This window comes from Emys orbicularis, chromosome 1 (assembly GCF_028017835.1).
Source record: "Emys orbicularis isolate rEmyOrb1 chromosome 1, rEmyOrb1.hap1, whole genome shotgun sequence".
Classification (NCBI taxonomy): Eukaryota; Metazoa; Chordata; order Testudines; family Emydidae; genus Emys; species Emys orbicularis.
This window is the reverse complement of record NC_088683.1, coordinates 116,758,760-116,779,956: the sequence shown is the minus strand read 5'-3', so window position 1 is coordinate 116,779,956 and position 21,197 is coordinate 116,758,760. Positions and strand designations below refer to the sequence as shown.

At 45.3% G+C, this 21,197-nt stretch overlaps 1 protein-coding gene across 1 annotated transcript in view; it reads right to left on the bottom strand.

Moving 5' to 3' along the window:
• Positions 1–20,924, bottom strand: part of ERC1 (ELKS/RAB6-interacting/CAST family member 1) — a 569,800-nt gene extending 548,876 nt beyond the window's left edge. Inside the window, exon 1 of the mRNA XM_065406940.1 lies at positions 20,826–20,924. The gene's annotated coding sequence lies outside the window, so the exon portion shown is untranslated. The remainder of the gene's footprint in view (positions 1–20,825) is intronic.
• Positions 20,925–21,197: the final 273 nt, after the last annotated feature.

Sequence of the window (21,197 nt, the reverse complement as noted above, 5' to 3'; positions counted from 1 at the left end):
TTTAAAACAGTGAAGCTAAAACTGAAAGTGCAACAGTGCAGTAAAGGGCAAAACAAAATTATGGGGGAAAAGGAAAGTTAAAGTGACAGGCAAGTATATGCTTTGCCTGCACCTCTTCCTGTTCATGGCACTTCTGGGAATTGTTAACTAGGTATAACCAATTACCAGTTATGGTTTGATATTTTAAATATCTGAAAACCAAACTGCCAAGCTTAATCATCTTATTAGCCAAAGACAAGGCACTACAGCATGAAATGGAGACACATATACCACGCTTTCTGGGAAGCAATCTCACAGCACTTACCTTACATGGAAGGTCCGCTTCAAAAATACGCATCTAAGATTACCTATACTTACAGCACAGTTGCTTACAGGTTTGAGAGCACGCTATACATCACCCACCAGTCTGTACTTGTTTTTCCGTACCATCCTTATCTTTGTTTTGGATACCACATTCCAGGGGTTATTGGGGTGTGGAGGCACCTCCTACCTGTACCAAGACATTCTATTCATACATTTTGTTTCTGACTAGTTCTGTATTTGCCTGTGCCAAGGGAACATTTCAGCTATTGCAGTGTTATGGGACGTACCTTAGCATGAGTGACCAGCATTCTGGGAAAAGAAATACAATTCACAGTTGTAGTTAATGTCGTTCCTGAATACATATTAATGTGGTGTGCCATACACAAATATATCCTGGGTAACAGGTTGGATGATTCAGCTCAAAGTTATCAGGAGTGCTGGAGGGCTCAAAAGAGCTGGGTGCCCAGATGGAATTGTCTGTTCATCCCGTGAAGGGAATGGCCTCTGGGAGCACTGCTGCTATGGAACAGTAGGGAGGAGTTACTTGTATTCCTGGGCAATTTGGACAGCAGTGACCATGAGATGACTCAGTTCAGAATCCTCACAAAAAGAAGAAAGCAGAGTAGCAAAATACGGACCCTGGACTTCAGAAAAGCAGACTGACTCCCTTAGGGAACTGATGGGCAAGATCACCTGGGAGGCTAATATGAGGGTGAAAGGAGTCCAGGAAAGCTGGCTGTATTTTAAAGAAGCCTTATTGAGGACACAGGAACAAACCATCCCAATGTGCAGAAAGAATAGCAAATATGGCAGGCGACCAGCTTGGCTTAACACAAAAAGGAAGCTTACAAGAAGTGGAAACTTGGACAGATGACTACAGAGGAATATATGAATATTGCTCAAGCATGCAGGGGTGTAATCAGGAAGGCCAAAACACAACTGGAGTTGCAGCTAGCAAGGGATGTGAAGGGTAACAAGAAGGGTTTCTACAGGTATGTAAGCAACAAGAAAAAGGTCTGGGAAAGCGTGCGACCCTTAATGAATGGGGGAGGCATCCTAGTGACAGATGATATGGAAAAAGCTGAAGTACTCAATGCTTTTTTTGCCTCGGTCTTCACAGACAAGGTCAGCTCCCACACTGCTGTCCTGGGCAACAAAGTATGGGGAGGAGGTGAGCAGCCCTCAGTGGTGAAAGAACAGGTTAAGGATTATTTAGAAAAGCTGGACATGCACAAGTCCATGGGTCCAGATCTAATGCATCCGAGGGTGCTGAGAGAATTGGCTGATGTGATTGCGGAACCATTGGCCATTCATTATCTTTGAAAACTCGTGGTGATCGGGGGTGGTCCTGGACGATTGGAAAAAGGCAAATATAGTGTCCATCTTTAAAAAAAGGGAAGAAGGAGAACCCGGGGAACTACAAACCGGTCAGCCTCACCTCAGTCCCCAGAAAAATCATGGAGCAGGTCCTCAAGGAAACCATTTTGAAGCATTTGGACAAGAGGAAGGTGATCAGGAACAGTCAACATGGATTCACCAAGGGCAAGTCATGCCTGACCAACCTGATTGCCTTCTATGATGACATAACTGGCTCTGTGGAAATGGGGAAAGCAGTGGACGTGATATATCTTGGCTTTAGCAAAGCTTTTGATATGGCCTCCCACAGTATTCTTGCCAGCAAGTTCAAAAAATATGGATTCGATTAATGGACTATAAGGTGGATAGAAAGATGGCTAGATTGTCAGGCTCAACGGGTAGTGATCGACGGCTCGATGTCTAGTTGGCAGCCAGTATCAAGCGGAGTGCCCCAGGGGTTTGTCCTGGGGCTGGTTTTGTTAAACATCTTTATTAATTATCTGGATGATGGGATGGATTACACCCTCAGCAAGTTCGCAGATGACACTGAGCTGGGGGGGGGGGGGAGAAGAGGTAGATAAGCTGGAAGGTAGCGATAGGGTCCAGAGTGACCTAGACAAATTGGAGGATTGGGCCAAAAGAAATCTGATGAGGTTCAACAAGGACAAGTGCAGAGTCCTGCACTTAGAATGGAAGAATCCCATGCACCGCTACAGGTTGAGGACCGACTGCCTGCCTAAGCAGCAGTTCTGCAGAAAAGGACCTGGGGATTACAGTAGATGAGAAGCTGGATATGAGTCAGCAGTGTGCCCTGGTTGCCAAGAAGGCTAATGGCATATTGGGCTGCATTAGTAGGAGCATTGCCAGCAGATCGAGGGAAGTGATTATTCCCCTCTATTCGGCACTGGTGAGGCCACACCTGGAGTATTGCGTCCAGTTTTGGGCCCCCGACTACAGAAAGGATGTGGACAAATTGGAGAGAGTCCAGTGGAGGGCAATGAAAATGATCAGGGGGATGGGGCACATGACTTACGAGGAGGGGCTGAGGGAACTGGGCTTGTTTAGTCTGCAGAAGAGAAGAGTGAGGGGCGATTTCATAGCAGCTTTCAACTACCTGAAGGGGGGTTCCAAAGAGGATGGAGCTCGGCTGTTCTCAGTGGTGGCAGATGACAGAACAAGGAGCAATGGTCTCAAATTGCAGTGGGGGAGGTCTAGGTTGAATATTAGGAAACACTATTTCACTAGGCGGGTGGTGAAGCATAGGAATGGGTTACCTAGGGAGGTGGTGGAATCTCCATTCTTAGAGGTTTTTAAGGCCCAGCTTGACAAAGCCCAGGCTGGGATGATTTAGTTGGTGTTGGTCCTGCTTTGAGCATGGGGTTGGACTAAATGACCTCCTGAGGTCTCTTCCAACCCTAATCTTCTATGATTCCCAGTATTGTGTATTGTCCAGCGGCTGAAGAACATGGCTGAATCCTGGTTTACAGGACTGCTGTCTGCGCTGCCCCAACAGCAATATACTTTTAAGTACAGCATTTTGGCTTAGTATTGAACCTATGAGTTGCCTCTGTATCTCTGTGTCTTTTTTCACTCTTTGGCCATGGTAATACTTTCCCTGGCAACTACCACGCTATCCTTGGCCACTGCCACAATCTCTTGGGAGAGCTCCCTGTCTGGCCACAAATATTGCCTCCATGTCTTTGCTATTTTTTTTATTTTTATTTAAGATTCTATAATGAGATCCACAACATTTTGTCCCAAGTTTTCAGTTTTTGTCTCCTCAGGTTGGCCAGCCACTCAGCAGTCAATAGAGGCCCTGGTCTTGAGGGTCGGGCAACTGCAGGTGTGCAGGCTGTGAAAGCAAGAAAAAAAGGCTGCAATTGTTCATATTGCAGACAAGCCAGGATAGCATTTTTTAATATACGTTTTTGACTTTACCTTCCTGAGATTCTGGAACCTCAGAGATGGTAAGGAGAGTGCTGGGTGCACTGGGATGTGTGTGTGCGCGCAACATATACTGTTTGGCTTTGCCATAATGCCTTGGAGGCTACGGATGGGAATTATGTTGCTGGTCTGGCTTTGCAGTTGTGTTGTGCCTTGGAGGTGCTTACATGGTATTGGATGGGTATGAGCTAGAGCAAGCAGGGGGCAGCATCTGGATGCGAACTGGGTAATTAACCCCGTTAGGCTGTCCTGACTCTCAATGACATTACACTGAGACCAGTGACTAGGAGGCAAAGAATGGCCTTATTCAAAAAGGAAAAGGGCAGGCATGATATGCTGTAAAGTTTATTCACCAAGATGCCCCCCACCCCCGAAATGCCTCTTGCAGGAGTAAAAGAGAGTTGTGAGCTTTACCGGGGCAAGTCACCATTTGGCTATCCCCCATAACATCAGGACAAAAATTGAGCAATTTCTTAGTCTTAGATTCTGCTTTATCTCCCCTGCAGATATGAAGAAAGTGCAGAGAAAAATGGATAGGGTTCTGCAATGACTGTCAATTCTTTTCCCGTAAGAATGCTTGTTACAGGGCATTTGTACCTCAGCGGGGAGCAGTAATTTTTGTAGCTTTACAGACATGCGATATCCATGCGTACCTCATGTAAACTGAGAATACTAATCAAACTTCTCTGTAATCATTATCTCAGGTGAATTTTGCCAACATTGAATCTACTGTGAAAGGGGAGTGGGGTAGAGGCTGCAGCTGCACCATGCTGCCAGCCACCATTTTGAGATGACAAACAGGGGTTGTTCGGGAAGCTTTTGAGGGGAAAAGGGTGAGGAAGAGCATTCACTGCGCAGGACAGATCTAAGTAGATGGGTATTTGCCCTCCATGGTCCTCAAAACAGTCAATAGTCAGTACTTTAGCATATGACAAAGGGAAATTACCCAGGTGGAGCAGCTGCCAACTTGGTAACACTTGCAGGGGGGCCAAGCAGACAGTGTGAGCAAAGAAGGGAGGCAGGGCTGGAGACTCAAAGGATCATAGCTCACATCCCCCTAATATAGCTGAGGCCATGAGGCACCCATAACAGAAGCTAGCATGGCAGCACAATAATAATAAATTGTAAAGATAGGTACACTTACACACTACAGTTCCTGCCAGATGATCTGCCTCTTGGGTCCTGGGCTGGATTTCTGGCTGGGATTCGGGCTCATTGCTGCAGGACAGGAATCGGGTTGGCTTTCTACCTGGGACCTCAGTCCCAAGGAGATTCTGACTGTTAGGGAACAGGTCCCCACTGGCCTCCTTGTGCTTATTCCCTTGTAGTCTTGCTAGTCATCCGTGGTGGGGGGCGAAGGAGGTGGTGAAGGAGAAGGGGAAGAGAAAAGGCAGCAGGTTCCAAAACCTTTCTGTGTTGGGTGGTTATGTAGTTATGTAAAATACTGTCCAGTTCCTCCAGAACTGGACAGGCTACATGTGCCCAGCTGGATATTTTTTTGTCATCACTAATTGTAATATACGTCTTTCTGAGCTGCTTGCCTTTATCCAGCACTGTTCGCCACCCCAGTCATCTGCTTTGCAATGTCCACAAACAAATCTTTATTTTTGTTCTATTCACAAGAGCTTCCAGTACTGATGCTTCATCCCAGATAGCGATGAGAACCATTGTCTCAGCACAGCTCCATGCAGCTGCGCAAAGCATGCTATGGGGCTTCTATAGTGGAATCACAGCAATGCTGATACAGTGGAATCCAGGAGTAAATCGGCAAAATCTGGCCCCATGCAGCTTTTAAATGGTGGCGGGCACTGCGACAGATGTGGCCATTTCCTGAAGTATCCTTGAAAAACCTTACTGAATTAAGTTTTATATATTTGAGTCCATTGTATTAAATGCCATGGTTATAGATTATTGTGGGCCAGGATCATCAACGGACTATATTGAACAACGGGGCAGAGAATGATTTTTTGGGACCACGTGTGCAAAGTGAAATTCCTGGGAAATATCTAGGGGGAGCTGAATCCAAATGCCTTCCACCAGATATTTAACAGTCCAAACTTTTGAATCTATGCCCTGAAGAGAGCACCATTTTCTGCTAATCACCTGTTCCCAAAGGATGAAGATCAAAGGCCCAACTTGTATTTTAAAAATAACAACAACAAAAAACAGGCTGATCTGCACAGTCTGGGCATTTGTTCTATGCTATGGCTGTTATGAACTTGTAACCTCAGGAAACCCCATTATAGGGTCCGAAGGACTGACTCCTGATCAAGTCCCTGCTGGAGCTGAGGGGGTGATCTCTGGCTTATTAGCATATGTGTAGGTTATTTTATTGTTTTTTATATGTTTTCTCTGTAATGTTTTCACCTTAAGAATAAATGTGCTTGCTTATAAAGAACTATACGGTAACTTAATTGTGGGCAGTTATGTTTATAGCCTCTGAAGAGAAAGCACAGCACAGACACTGGCCTGTTTAAGTAGTCTGGCTAGCTGGGAATAAGTGTGTGCAGGGAACTGTGCAACCTGGAAAAAAAAACATTTAGAAGGGAGAGAGACATGGATCTCAACCCAAGAGTGGTAACAGTTGAGGAGCCAAAAGCCTAGAAGAACATGTCCTTTCTGGGCCAGAGGGGAAACAGAGGTATAGTTGCCCTGAACTATGACAGAAACATCCTGGCAACTTAATACCAAAGCAGAGGAGAGCACACAGGGAAAGAGAGAGATCAGTAATTGTCATTCACATAGCAGTGTGTGATAGCTGCTGGACACATGCCAAAATGGTGCACAACAGCATTGTGTCCACACAAACACACAGAAGTAATTCAATTTGCAGCAGACTTAGTTCACTTTGCAGAAGGACTCCAGAGTTTGCAATAAATGTGGAGTTAATGCACTGTGACGGATTGTGTCGCGTGTACACAACTGTTTTCAAACCAGGTTAACTGAATTTAACCCAGTTTAAACCCCTTAAATTCAGAAGGACACCGTCCACACAGGAATTTAATGTGGTTTAACTAATCCACTTTAAATTCACACCTTTAGTTCATTTAGATTCTCTTTCCCAAACTTTTGTATAGACAAGCCCTAAGTCTAAATAAAAGGGACTAAAAGTGTATTGTCCTGTGCATTTCAGTTTATCAGAACACTTTCCTAAAAACGTATGCCCTCTCTAAGCTATAGAATATACAGGAAAAACCATAGCAATATTGATACAGTACAAAACTGGAAAATAAAAGTGCTACCACTTCTGAATAATAAACTTAAGCTAGTCTTATTAAAAAATTTTGGTGTGCTGATTGTAACTCAATCACTCCAGAAGGCAAACTTAACAGATTCAAGAAACTGCCTCCTCTTTGCCTTAGCCAGCATCTTGTCAAACTATTAATAGCTTCTTTAGAAAATGAAAATGACTGTCATGTCCCTGACAGAAAAGTAACTTCCCAAGAAACAGAAGGTAGCTGATGCCACACAATCTGCTGTACCATAATGATGTGATATCTACCATACAGATTTATACTTTTACACCTTCAGTGAAAATGAGAGGTGAGAGCTAATTCAGCTCTCAAACAGTGTTGCTTAGTGGGTAGGGAAACTCCCCTTTACCACTCATGGAAATTGAATTACCTGAGCTATGGAAAGCAGTAACATCTTAGGCTAGGTCTACTCTACCCGCCTGAATCGGTGAGTAGAAATCGATCTCTCGGGAATCGAATTATCGCGTCTCGTCGGGACGCGACAATCGATCCCCGAATCGACGCTCTTACTCCACCAGCGGAGGTGGGAGTAAGCGCCGTTGACGGGGAGCCACGGAGGTCGATTTTGCCGCCATCCTCACAGCGGGGTAAGTCGGCTCTGATACGTCGAATTCAGCTACGCTATTCGCGTAGCTGAATTTGCGTATCTTAAATCAACCCCCCCCTGTAGTGAAGACCTGCCCTTAGTCAATTCAGAACTAGGTGCCTGGTGGAAGTGTAACTGAAGTCACTGGAAGGATTCTGAAAGTGGGCCTACATACTGGAATTAAAAACAAAGGGGAGGAGAGTGTCAGGGGAAAAAAACAGGGAAAGGATTTTCCCAAAAAATATATAAAAAATTCCATTCAAGTGAAAACTTCCAGACATTTTATGGATAGCAATGTTCACTACACAGTGACTGAGTGCCTTAGGAAAAGACAAATTTCACAACAATTTACAGATGTCCCAACCAAAATGAACAGGAGACTAATGAACTGCTATTATCTTGTGCACAGCACACAAGTACAGAATTAACAGTAACTGTCTTATTTCTGTATTCTAGAATCTGGGGGTTTAATTCAATTGAGGAGGGAGGACGGATCACTGCTCCTTGTTAAAGTGAACTAATGAATAATAAATTTGGGAAAGGGACGAAAAGGGAGTTTGTCTTGAGAAATGTTTCCAAATCAACCTGTGCTGAAAATCCTATATAAACAAGGGGTTGTATCAGTGGAATTTGTACTTATTTATCACATTCAAAACAAATACTAGTTATCCCTGTGGCCCTGACAACAGGAGAGACTGAAAGGCATGAAGAAAATTAAGAAGGAAAGAAGACACAAAAATAGCAATCATCCACACTAAGACTACGTCTTCACTACGGGGGGGGTCGATTTAAGATATGCAAATTCAGCTACGTGAATAGCGTAGCTGAATTCGACGTATCGCAGCCGACTTACCCCGCTGTAAGGACGGTGGCAAAATCGACCTCCGTGGCTTCCCGTCGATGGCGCTTACTTCCACCTCCGCTGGTGGAGTAAGAGCATCGATTTGGGGATCGATTGTCGCGTCCCAACGAGACGCGATAATTCGATCCTAGCAGCGAGCAGCGGCCCCCAGGAGCCGGCCAACAGGGCTGCTAACAGGGGAGTTTAAGTGGGAGTGAGTCTCATTGGAGGAGAAGGTATCTGTACTTGCGTCTGTCTTTGTAGTGCTTGTATGTGTAGAGGCCTGTAGGGGCAGTGTGCTGAGCCCCGAGCCCTGAGCCCTGATTAGGGGGCGGAGCTTAGCTGATTAGGGGGCCTATAGAAGAGGCCTCCCAGCCGAGCAGTGGCCCTAGCAGCGAGCAGCGGCCCCCAGGAGCCGGCCAACAGGGCTGCTAACAGGGGAGTTTAAGTGGGAGTTCACAGGGGGAGGTGGAAGGGGAGGCAGGAGGGCGCGGCGGTCGGTGTGCTCTGTTTCCCCAGAGGCAGCAGGTAGAGACCGTAGCAGCCATGAGCCAAGCAGCAGGGGACACAATGCAGATGAAAGCATGTAGCAGCTGCGGTATGTATATGGTCCTAGCAGGTGCACCTGATCAGAGGTATGTCTGTATGAAATGCCGCCTAATTGCCCTGTTAGAGGAAAAGGTTCAGGGGTTGGAGATGCAGGTAGAAACCCTGGTGGAGTTTAGAAGGGGGTTTGAGCAGCTAATGGAGCAAAGGCAAGGGGTGGCTGAAGGGGAATGCTCGGGGGTGCAGATGGAAGCGGGGGCTATGGTCTGTGAGGGGGGAATGTCGGGGGGAGAACAAGAGCAGTGGAAGCATGTGACCGTGAGAAGCAGGCCAAGGAAAAGGAGAGCTAGTGAGGGGGAAATAGAACTCAGGAACAGGTTTGGGTGTTTGGCTAACGAGGAGGGGACGCAGCAGGTGGTAACTGATGGTGGGAGGCAGAGAAAGAAAAGAAGGGCGGCTAGTCCAATAGACAGGGGGGAGGAGTTGATGGAAGCAGCATCAATACTCGGCCCCGGGAGGATACAGGATGGCAATAGGGGGACTATAAGGGAAAATAGAGACAGACAGGAGTTACGGCCGCAGGGAACAGGGGATAGATTGGTAGATTGCGCTGCCCCCAGGCAAAGGCAGGTTTATGTGATTGGGGACTCCTTACTGAGGAGGTTAGACAGGCCTGTGACCAGGGCGGACCCAGAAAACAGAAGGGTGTGCTGTCTGCCGGGCGCTAAGATACGGGATGTGGACCTGCGGTTGAAAAGGATCCTAAAAGGAGCAGGTAAGAACCCCTTGATCGTCCTTCACGTAGGAACGAATGACACGGCTACGTTCACGCTAGAGAGAATCAAGGGAGATTATGCCAGGCTGGGGAAGACGCTTAAGGAAGTCGAGGCTCAGATTATCTTCAGTGGGATTCTGCCTGTTCCTAGAGAAGGACAGCAAAGGGCAGACAGAATTGTGAGGATAAATAGCTGGCTAAGGGAGTGGTGCTATAAGGAGGGCTTTGGGATGTATGGCCACTGGGAGGCTTTCGGGGACAGACAGCTGTTCTCGCGGGATGGACTTCACCTGAGTAGGGAAGGAAATAGACTTCTGGGAGGGAGGCTGGCTCATCTCATCAAAAGGGCTTTAAACTAGGAACTTGGGGGAGAAGGTTGGGAGATGTCCAGTTAATCTCCACGCCAGATTCCAACACTGAAAAAGAGGGCAAAGAGATAAGCACAGATATAGGTAGGGGTAGGGAATTGGACATGAGAAGGAGGGGGCGGATGGACACTACGGGGTCCGTTCCAAAGTGCATAACTAATGGGAGAAAGGATAGACAGCATACGGTAAGATGTTTATACACAAATGCGAGAAGCCTAGGTAACAAAATGGAGGAATTGGAGCTCCTGGTCCAAGAAATGAAACCTGATATTGTAGGAATAACCGAAACGTGGTGGAATGGTAGTCATGACTGGAGTACAGGTATGGAAGGGTATGTGCTGTTTAGGAATGACCGGAAAAAAGGTAAAGGTGGGGGTGTGGCATTGTATGTCAATAATGAGCTAAAATGTAAAGAAATAAGTGATGGAATGGATAAGACGGAATCTGTCTGGGCAATAATTACACTAGGTAAAAGAACTACTAGAGCCTCCCCTGAGATACTGCTTGGGGTGTGCTATAGACCGCCGGGATCTAGCCTGGATGCGGACAGAGAACTATTTAATGTTTTTAAGGAAGTAAAAACTAATAAGAGCTGTGTGATCATGGGGGACTTTAACTTCCCAGACATAGATTGGGGAACAAATGCTAGTAACAATAATAGGGCTCAGATGTTCCTAGACGTGCTAGCAGATGAATTCCTTCATCAAGTAGTAGCTGAACCGACGAGGGGGGATGCCATTTTAGATTTGGTGCTGGTGAGTAGTGAGGACCTCGTTGAGGAAATGGTTGTAGGGGACAACCTTGGCTCGAGTGACCATGAGCTAATTCGGTTTAAACTAAATGGAAGGATTAACAGAAATAAAACTGTAACTAAGGTTTACGATTTCAAAAAGGCCAACTTTAATAAATTAAGGCAACTACTTAGGGAAGTGGATTGGGCTAGCATACTTAGAGAGCTAAAGGCAGATGAGGCCTGGGATTATTTCAAGCTGAAGTTGCACGAGCTGTCCGAGGCCTGTATCCCGAGAAAGGGGAAACGGTTAGTGGGCAGGAGAATTAGACCTAGCTGGATGAGCGGGCATCTCAAAGGGGCGATTAAGAAAAAACAGAAAGCGTACAAAGAATGGAAGAGGGGAGGGATCGGCAAGGAAACCTACCTTATTGAGGTCAGAGCATGTAGGGATGCGGTGAGAAAGGCCAAAAGCCGTGTAGAGTTGGACCTCGCGAGGGGAATTAAATCCAATAGTAAGAGGTTTTATAGCCATATAAATAGGAAGAAAACAAAGAAAGAGGAAGTGGGGCCGCTGAAGCATGCAGATGGAGTGGAGATTAAGGATAATCTAGGCATGGCACAATATCTAAATGAATATTTTGCGTCGGTCTTTAATAAGGCTAATGAGGGGCTTAGGAATAGAGGGAGCGGGACAGAGGGGAATAAAGGAGGGGCGATTGACATTACAGTATCAGAGGTGGAAGCCAAACTTGACCAGCTAAATGGGACTAAATCGGGCGGACCGGATGATCTTCATCCTAGAATATTGAAGGAGCTGGCGCGAGAAATTGCAAGCCCTTTGGCGATAATTTTTAATAAATCTGTAAACTCGGGGGTGGTACCAATGGACTGGAAAATAGCTAATGTGGTTCCTATTTTCAAGAAGGGGGAAAAAAGTGACCCGGATAACTACAGGCCTGTTAGTTTAACTTCTGTAGTATGCAAGGTCTTGGAAAAAATTTTGAAGGAAAAAGTAGTTGAGGACCTTGAGGTGAATGGCAATTGGGACAAATTACAACATGGGTTTACGAAAGGAAGATCGTGCCAAACCAACTTGATCTCCTTCTTTGAGAAAGTAACAGACCTTCTAGATAAAGGAAATGCGGCGGATCTAATTTACCTAGATTTTAGTAAAGCGTTTGATACTGTGCCGCACGTGGAATTATTGGTTAAATTAGAAAAGATGGGGATCGATATGAAAATCCAGAGGTGGATAAAGAACTGGTTAAAGGGGAGACTGCAGCGGGTGGTACAGAAAGGTGAACTGTCGGGTTGGAGGGAGGTCACCAGTGGGGTTCCTCAAGGTTCGGTTTTGGGTCCGATTTTATTTAATCTATTCGTTACTGACCTCGGAACCGAATGTAGGAGTGGGCTGATAAAGTTTGCGGATGACACAAAGTTGGGAGGTATTGCCAATTCAGAGAAGGATCGGGATATTCTGCAGGGAGACTTGGATGACCTTGTAAATTGGAGTCACAATAATAGGATGAGATTTAATAGTGAGAAGTGTAAGGTGATGCATTTAGGGATGACTAATAAGAATTTTAGTTATAAGTTAGGGACGCATAGGTTGGAAGTGACGGAGGAGGAGAAGGACCTCGGAGTCCTGGTTGATCGCAGGATGACTATGAGTCGGCAATGTGACGTGGCTGTGAAAAAAGCTAATGCGATCTTGGGATGCGTTAGGCGAGGTATTTCTAGTAGGGACAGGGAGGTGCTGCTTCCGTTATACAAGGCGCTGGTGAGACCTCATTTGGAGTACTGTGTGCAGTTCTGGTCTCCTATGTTTAAAAAGGATGAACTCAAACTGGAACGGGTACAGAGAAGGGCCACTAGGATGATCCGAGGAATGGAAAACCTTTCCTATGAAAGGAGACTCGAGGAGCTCGGTTTGTTTAGCCTAACCAAAAGAAGGCTGAGGGGGGATATGATTGCTCTCTTTAAATATATCAAAGGGATTAATACCAAGGAGGGAGAGGAATTATTTCAGCTCAGTAGTAATGTGGACACGAGAACGAATGGATATAAACTGGCCGTGGGGAAGTTTAGGCTTGAGATTAGACGAAGGTTTCTAACCGTCAGAGGGGTGAAATTTTGGAACAGCCTTCCGAGGGAAACGGTGGGGGCAAAAGACCTCTCTGGCTTCAAGATTAGGCTCGATAAGTTTATGGAGGGAATGGTTTGATGGGATAACGTGATTTTAGTCAATTAGGCAGTAACGTGCCATCGCGGGTAAAATGAGGGTCCGGCTGTAGAATCTTGCCTGTATGCTCGGGGTTCTGCTGATCGCCATATTTGGGGTCGGGAAGGAATTTTCCTCCAGGGTAGATTGGCAAAGGCCCTGGAGGTTTTTCGCCTTCCTCCGCAGCATAGGGCAGGGGTCGCAGGCTGGAAGATTCTGTTGTGGGTGGGTCAGCTTTTGGGGCCTGCATCATGCGGGAGGTCAGACTAGATGACCATATTGGTCCCTTCTGACCTTAAAGTCTATGAGTCTATGAGGTTGATTTCTACCCGCCGATTCAGGCGGGTAGTGTAGACCTAGCCAAAGATTGATACTAAGATTGATTCATCTTTACCAGACATACAATGCTTTGGCACCAATTCCACATCTCTTTTATAAATTACGTTTTTATTTTAATTTGAATGTTATTTCATTTTCTCTCTCTCTTTTTTTTTTTTTTTTTTTTTAAATTCACCTATCTGAAACATCAGCCAACTAACAAAAACCACTGTGAGGAGGAGGGGTTTGACTTGTGACTGTATTTCTTTCATTTCTCACAGAGAAATCTCTCAAGAAAGTCTTTCAATAATGGTTAGAGGATCTCCAGGTGACCTTGATTTGCCATAAAATTGCTTCATTAACATGGAGACAACAATTTCTGACCCTAACAGTCTGAGGAAGAGTACAACTACGTGTCACCTGTGATAAAAAAGTGTTTTTGTTTTGTAACCCCAAATGACAGTCACCCTAGGCAGTCTCCCAATTTGATATATTAATTAAAGAAGAATAAAATGTAAGATGTTACACACACACACACACACACACACACTGAAATAACTGGAGTATGTGATAATCTGATTTCTGTCTCCTCTTTCTGGATCCAGCTCTGCTTTCCATTTGCCAATTCATCACTTGCCTTTGTTAGCAGATAGCAGAAACAAAGCAGCTACACCTTGTTGCTGTAAGCTTCCTCAAACTAGTTACTGTATGAGTGATTATTTTTACTAAATAAAAATGGGGAGAGCGGCCTACAGCCTTCATTTATCAGCACAGGGGAAAACATAGCTTAAAGCAAGACAGCGATGAGCAGAAAATGGCATTGTTCTAAATAAAATCAGAATATACTCCTACCACCCACAATCCTCTGTATATGAAAGTCAGAGCCACGTTCTACCTCAAAGCTCATTTCAGGTCTCTACCTGGGCTTCAGATACACATTCCCTATCATGAAATCTATTACAATTAACAATAAAATCTGGTGTAATCAGGAACAACCTGCTACATACTATTTTCACTTTAAAGATTTGTGTTTCTGCTAACAACGGACATCTTTCTTTAGGCCTTTTACCATTCATAAACATTATATAATCAAATATACTATAAAAACAAAAGCTACACTGAGCTCAGGGGGTTTTTTTTTGTTTGTTTGTTTTTTAAACCTTTTTAGTTTAAACCTTTTCCAGTCCAAAAGACCTTCACCCCAAAACAAGGCTCACTATAATTCTGTTTTTATACACATTGTGGCTGGATCTTTCTTTGTAACTGGAGCTTGGACCACATCGTACCTCCACCTTATTTAATGAATGTATAATCTTTTCCTTGCGCCCAACAAATAAGGCAAGTTTTCATCATTATGTAAATTCAATGGTTAAAATACATTAATACCAGGCTAATTAAGACAAGGCGACTGAGTACTGCTTTCCTACCTTGCTGAAACTGTTGTGTACTCAGTGTCTTTTCCAGGCTTGCACAGAAGCACTAGCTTGGTGATTTTATTACTGTCAGCTTATTCTCAAATACAATCAGGTAAATGTATTCAAATTAGAGTCATCACCCAAATTCTCCTTCCAGAGGCATCTGTCTTCTTACTCACTAGTTAGGAATCAGATTGTTGTGGGTGGAGAAGTCAAGCCCCTAACCACACACTTTTAGCACCAACCAACATGTAATACATGAAACATAAAATTAACATGTACAAGACAACAAATTAAAGAAAGCAGATGCTAGAACAAAAAAACCCGAATAAATAATGAAAATCAATCAGGGATGAAAACCAATGGTGATATTAACTCTGATTAAAATAATTCTCACTCTTCTAATCACCAAAATGGATTGGGAAACTTTAGAACAGGATTTTATCAGGACGATGATTAGAAGTTTGAAGCAACATGTAGCTCGGTCTCATAGTGCACACACAATAACAGAAATATTTCCTCAGCAATTGTGATACAGTTTCTCTCTCTCTCTCTCTGGGTGGAAGTAGACCCTTAACTCTTCACTACAACAGTAGAATCATAACTGTAACCATGTTGCCAATGGCAGTAAAAAAGCCTGAGCTCTTACTATTGCTTCCTCCATTGCTACCCACCAGTAAATATACACAGGTAGGTATTTATAACTCTGATTTTTACTAGTGTAGACAAGGCATTTGTTCAGAGCAACATATGTACCATCTCCTGAAATTGCACTGTGACCCAGCCCTGACTATAGTACCAGGAAACAGTTAGCCATAGATACCTAAGATACTTGCAAGAAGAGCAATAATATTGTTTTCTAGCACTGAAAAGACGTTAGCAGTTTTATTTGTTAAGCTCTTTATAGCCTCTCATCACTGGACAGCAGTATGCTGAATCCTGCTTCCAGCAAAATGATTAGAGGTTTCCCTGAAACACATTCTGTTTACGTTTAGCAAAATCTAAATGAGCCTGAATGTTCTCTTCACTACAGGAGAGTCAGCAAGGTCTCGATCTTACCATCAGACAAGGTTTTGCTGTCTCAGTGTCTTCACTGTAGAAATTATTGTGATCAGCTGATCATAAATTACAGCTATCTGGACAGTTGCATGTATCTGTACTAAAAGGAACATATGCTGTCCAGCAAAACAAGTTAGACACTTTAAATCTACCCATAGCTTCCAGGTAACATAGCTAGGTAAGTGGTCTGGAATAGCTGCAGAGGAAGGCAAAAAAAAAAAAAAAAAAAAAAAAATCACCCCAAGATCTCTGCCAATCTGGCCTGGGGAAAATTCCTTCCCAACCCCAAGTATGGTAATCAGTTAGACCCTAAGCATGTTGGTGAGACCCACCAGCTAGACACACACTTGGGAAAGAATTCACTGTAGTAACTCAGAGCCCGCCCCATCTAGCGTCCTATCTCCAGCCGTTGGAGATATTTGCCACTAGCAGTCGCAGACGGGCCACAAGCCAACGTAGGCAATCTCAACATACCATCCCCTCCATACACTTATCAAGCTCAGTCCTGAAACCAGTTAGGTTTTTTGCCCCCACTACTCCCCTTGGGATGCTGTTCCAGAACTTCACTCCTCTGATGGTTAGAGACCTGCGTCTAATTGCAAGCCTAAACTTATTGATGGCCAGTTTATTATATCCATTTATCCTTTTTCCAACACTGTTCTTTAACTTAAATAACTTCTCCCCCTTTCCGGTGTTTATCCCTCTGATGTATTTATAGAGAGCAGTCATGTCTCTCCTCAGCCTTTGGTTGGTTAGGCTAAACAAGCCAAGCTCCTTAAATCTCCTCTGATGAGGTAGGTTCTCCATTCCTCTGATCATCCTAGTAGCCTTTCTCTGCACCTGTTCCAGTTTGAATTCATCCTTCTTAAACATGGGAGACCAGAATTGCACAGTATTCAAGATGAGGTCTCATCAGTGCTTTGTATAATGGTAATAAAACTTCCCTATCTCTACTGGAAATACCTCACCTAATGCATCCTAGGATTACATTAGCGTTTCTTATGGCCACATCACATTCACAGGATGACTATGACCTCCAATCGATTAATACACCCAGGTCTTTCTCCACCTCCACCACTTTCAACTCATATGTCCCCAGCTTATAGCAAAAATTCTTGTTGTTAAGTCCCTAAAGGCATGACCTTGCACTTTGCACTATTAAATTTCATCCCATTTCTATTACTCCAGTTTTCAAGGTCATCCAAATTTTCTTGTATGATATTCCTGTCCTCCAGATTGGCAATACACCTCTACCCCGATATAAGGCTGTCCTCGGGAGCCAAAAAATCTTACCATGTTATAGGTGAAACTGCGTTATATCGTACTTGCTTTGATCCGCCGGAGTGCGCAGCCCCGGAGCACTGTTTTACCACGTTATATCCGAATTCGTGTTATATTGGGTCGCGTTATATCGGGGTAGAGGTGTAACTCCCAATTTTGTGTCATCTGCCAATTTTATTAGCACACTCCTACTTTGTGCACCAAGTTCATTAATAAAAATGTTAAATAAGATTGGTCCCAAGACCGATCCCTGAGGAAATCCACTAGTAACTTCCCTCCAGACTGACAGGTCTCCTCTCAGTATAACATGCTGTAGTCTCCCCTTCAACCAGTTCCTTATCCACCTTTCAATTCTTGTATTAATCCCCATCTTACCCAATTTAACTAATAACTTCTCATGTGGAACTGTATCAAATGCCTTACTGAAATCCATGTAGATTAATCTATTGCCTTTCTTTTGTCTAGAAATTCAGTTATCTTCTCAAAGAAAGAGATCATGTTGGTTTGACAAGATCTACCTTTTGTAAAACCATGTTGCATTTTATTCCAATTTCTGTTTACCTCTATGACCTTAACTACTTTCTCTTTCAAAATTTGTTCTAAGACAGTGGTTCCCAAACTTTTGAGGGTCATGCCCCCTCTTATCTGTCTGTGCAGCTCGAGGGGGGAGGGGGAAGAGATGCAGACAGGGGTAAGGTGGTCGAGGCTGGAGCCACAGCTGGAAGTGGGTCTGGGGCCATGAGTGGGCTGGGAACGGAGCTGCGGCCAGGGGCCAAAGCTGGAAGCAGAGCCGCAGCCAGGCTGCGATGGGGGTCAGCAACCGGACCCAGCTCCACTCCCAGCCCACCCCACCCTTGGCCCTGGGCCAGGAACGGAGCCACGGCCAGGGGCTCAGGCTGGGGGTGGGACCGGAGCAGAGTAGGAGGCTGGGAGGGGCCAGGTGGCACTCTCTTCCTGCCTCCCGTGGGGGTTGGCCTGGCCCCGCTGCGCCCACCCCCCCCCAAAAAAAACATTCCTCCACACACCCCTAGGGGGACACGCTGCAGTTTGGGGACCTCTGTTCCAAGACCTTGCATATAATTGAGGCCAAACTAACGAACCTGTCGTTTCCCAGATCACTTTTCCCCTGCCCCCTAAAAATAGGTACTATCTTAGCAATTCTCCAGTAATAAATTACGACCCCTGAGTTTACAGATTCATTAAAAGTCTTGCTCTTGGGTTTGCAATTTCATGCTCCTGGTCCTTTAATATTTTTGGATGGAAATTATCCGGGGTCCCTGATTTGGTCCCAAGCTATTTGAATTTGCCTTCCACTTCAGACATGGTAATTTCTATCTCCATATACTCATTCCCATTAACCACGCTGCCATTACTTCTAAATTCCTCAGTAGCCTTATTAAAAACTGAGGCAAACTATTCGTTGAGGTATTGGGCTAACACCTGTATGCCTGATTAGACCAGTAGAGGAGTAGCCCATGATTAAATTCACAAGTTAGTAACCATTTAGCCAGTCATGCCACTAACCAATTATTGGTGAAATAAGGGCCTAATAAAAGTTTATAACATGGCCAGAGAAAGTGCTAGTTCTCATCTAGAAAAGATTTTAAAGCATTCCTGGATAACAGTTCTCTTGTAATATAAACAGGGCCTCTTTTTAACATCTATATTCTGACTTGGTTTCAGCTAAACTTGTTTTAATAACTTTGGCCAGCCAACATGGAAAAGATCCAATCCTATTAAGTAGCATTCAAGAACCATGCTGTATCCCAAGTTTTTGGGCTGTGTCATTACTATAGGTGTGCTGTGTTTCACACAGCTCCCCCATTACAAGTGATCACAGATTAGCCACCAGTGGCCGTTTGTACTGCAAGTTTTATTTACAATGTTCACTATTATACTACCGCCCTAGCCATATTAGTATAGTCAAAGTGCTAGTTTGTTTGTTTTTTTAAACCACAGTCTCATCTAACTCTACTCAGTACTGAGCTAAATGACAAAGCGATAATACCATTATGGGGTGTCAAATTCATTCTTTAGAGCTGGCCAGGGCATAAGTGTAGAACTATGCATTATCATTGTTCAACCAAAGACATCAAAGGGAGGTCTGCAAAATAATCAAGGACAGAATATGACAGAAACACATTCTTACCTTTACCAACACTGATACGTCTGCTTCTTCTCTTATTTCACCATCCTCCTTACTTTGTTTCTCTACCACTTTGTCTTTGTGGGTCTCTCCGCTTTCTTTTTCTATCTCTACACAGGCTACCTTAAACCACTCCCAAATTTTCCCTAACAGCATCAGCTTTACTCCCACACCATTCCCCATTGCCTATGATTAAATGATCCATGATAAAATTTGCTGACGACAACATGTAGTTTCATAATTAGGCTTTAGATTTAATACCCTAGTTAGAGTGATATGGGGAGCAGGCAAATTCACTTTTCCCAGAGCGATTGTTTCAAGATGTCTGCAGACTCAGGAACATAGCACTCTATCAGTTTACACTCACTTTTCATTTGGAAGGTTAATTTACAGCCACCACAGATTAAAAACTCATTATTTTGTAATGACACTTTAGATTCTGCATGGTTTGGATAAAAATACCTCAAGCCAAACAGCGTATCTGACATTCATACCATAAATAACATGACATTCAATAACAGATTTAAAAGTAGCCATTCTTCAACAACAAAACTTCAAAAACAGACTTCAAAGAGAAACTGCTGAGCCACAATTCATTTTCAAACTTATCATCATCAATTTGGGTTTGAATAGTGACTGGGAATGGCTGGCTCACTACAAAAGCAATTTTCCCTCTCTTGGTATTGACACCTCCTCAACAATTATTGGGAATGGACCACATCCGCCCTGACTAAAATGGCCTTCAACACTGGATCTCCACTTGTAAGGTAACCCTTCTCTTCATGTGTGAATATATATTTATGCGTGTATCTGTAATTTTCACTCCATGCATCTGAAGAAGTTGGTTTTTTACTCACAAAAGCTTACACCCGAATAAATCTGTTAGTCTTTAAGGTGCCACCAGACTCCTCGTTGTTTTTGTGGATACAGACTAACACGGCTACCCCTCTGATATATAATAGAGAACATGATTGGCCCCATTTAAGGATAAATAATTATTTTTTACATTAGACATTATATACAGTTACCAATGGCAAATACTGGGGTTGGATAACTGGAATACAAAATGGGGGAGAAGGAAAGAGCTACTGTGTTGGACACAAAAATCAAAGAGTCAAGATATATTTATTACATCCACAAGCCCTGAGCAATGTCACCAGAGAAGACACAGACCCCCCTTGTGTCTCCGTCGGGAGGAAATAGAGGCAGGTTGCTACGATGCGATCCCTGCCGTTTCCTTTCCCCGGGCTGTCCCGCAGGGGGAGGAGGTGTCTGAGGGCAGAAGGAACACAACGCCCCAGCCAGACACGGTTGCGAGGAGCGACAGGGGTGCGAGGCGCCTGCAGGGCTGCCCCAGGCCCCGCGCCTCCCCCGGCACCAGGGATGAGAAGGGGCCAGGCAGAGTCCGCTCCCTGCCAGCCACCCCCAGCCCCACCCGAGCGCCCCCTGCTCTCCCAGCCTGCAGACAGGCCACCCGACCGGGGGAGGGGGGGGAAGGGAGGGGTCTCGGCCACTACCGGGGCGAGACCCACCTGAGCTGGCGGCGGATCCCCCAGTACCAGGCCGCCCCCTCGGCTCCAGCCTCGCATCCCGGCCGCATCCTACCCCGCAGCCGGCGGCTCCCGGTCCCCGCAGGCCCTGCCCAGGCTCCCCTCGGGTCGCGGGGGCCCGTCTCTCACCTGCTGCCCGCCCGCCCGGTGGCTCCGGCTGCTGCCTGTCAGCGACGGAGGGGGGAGTAAGGGGGCAGCGACACCAGGCAGACTCCGACTGGGCTCCTCCCTCACGCTCGGCTCCCTCCCGCGCCCCCGGCTCGAGACACTAAGTCCCGCCTCTGGCGCGAGCCTGCGAACCCCGCCCTCCTGCCACCGCCGCGCGACACACCAAGCTCCCGCCCCCTACGCTGCGCGGCGCACCAAAGCTCCGCCCCTGCGCGGGCCTCTCCTACTGAATCATCGCCTGCGCCGCGCGAGCTATGGAGATTCGGAAGCTGCTGCGCCCCCTGACCGCTGGGCTACTGCTCCTGGACTCTTAGCGCGCACGTGCGCGCGCGC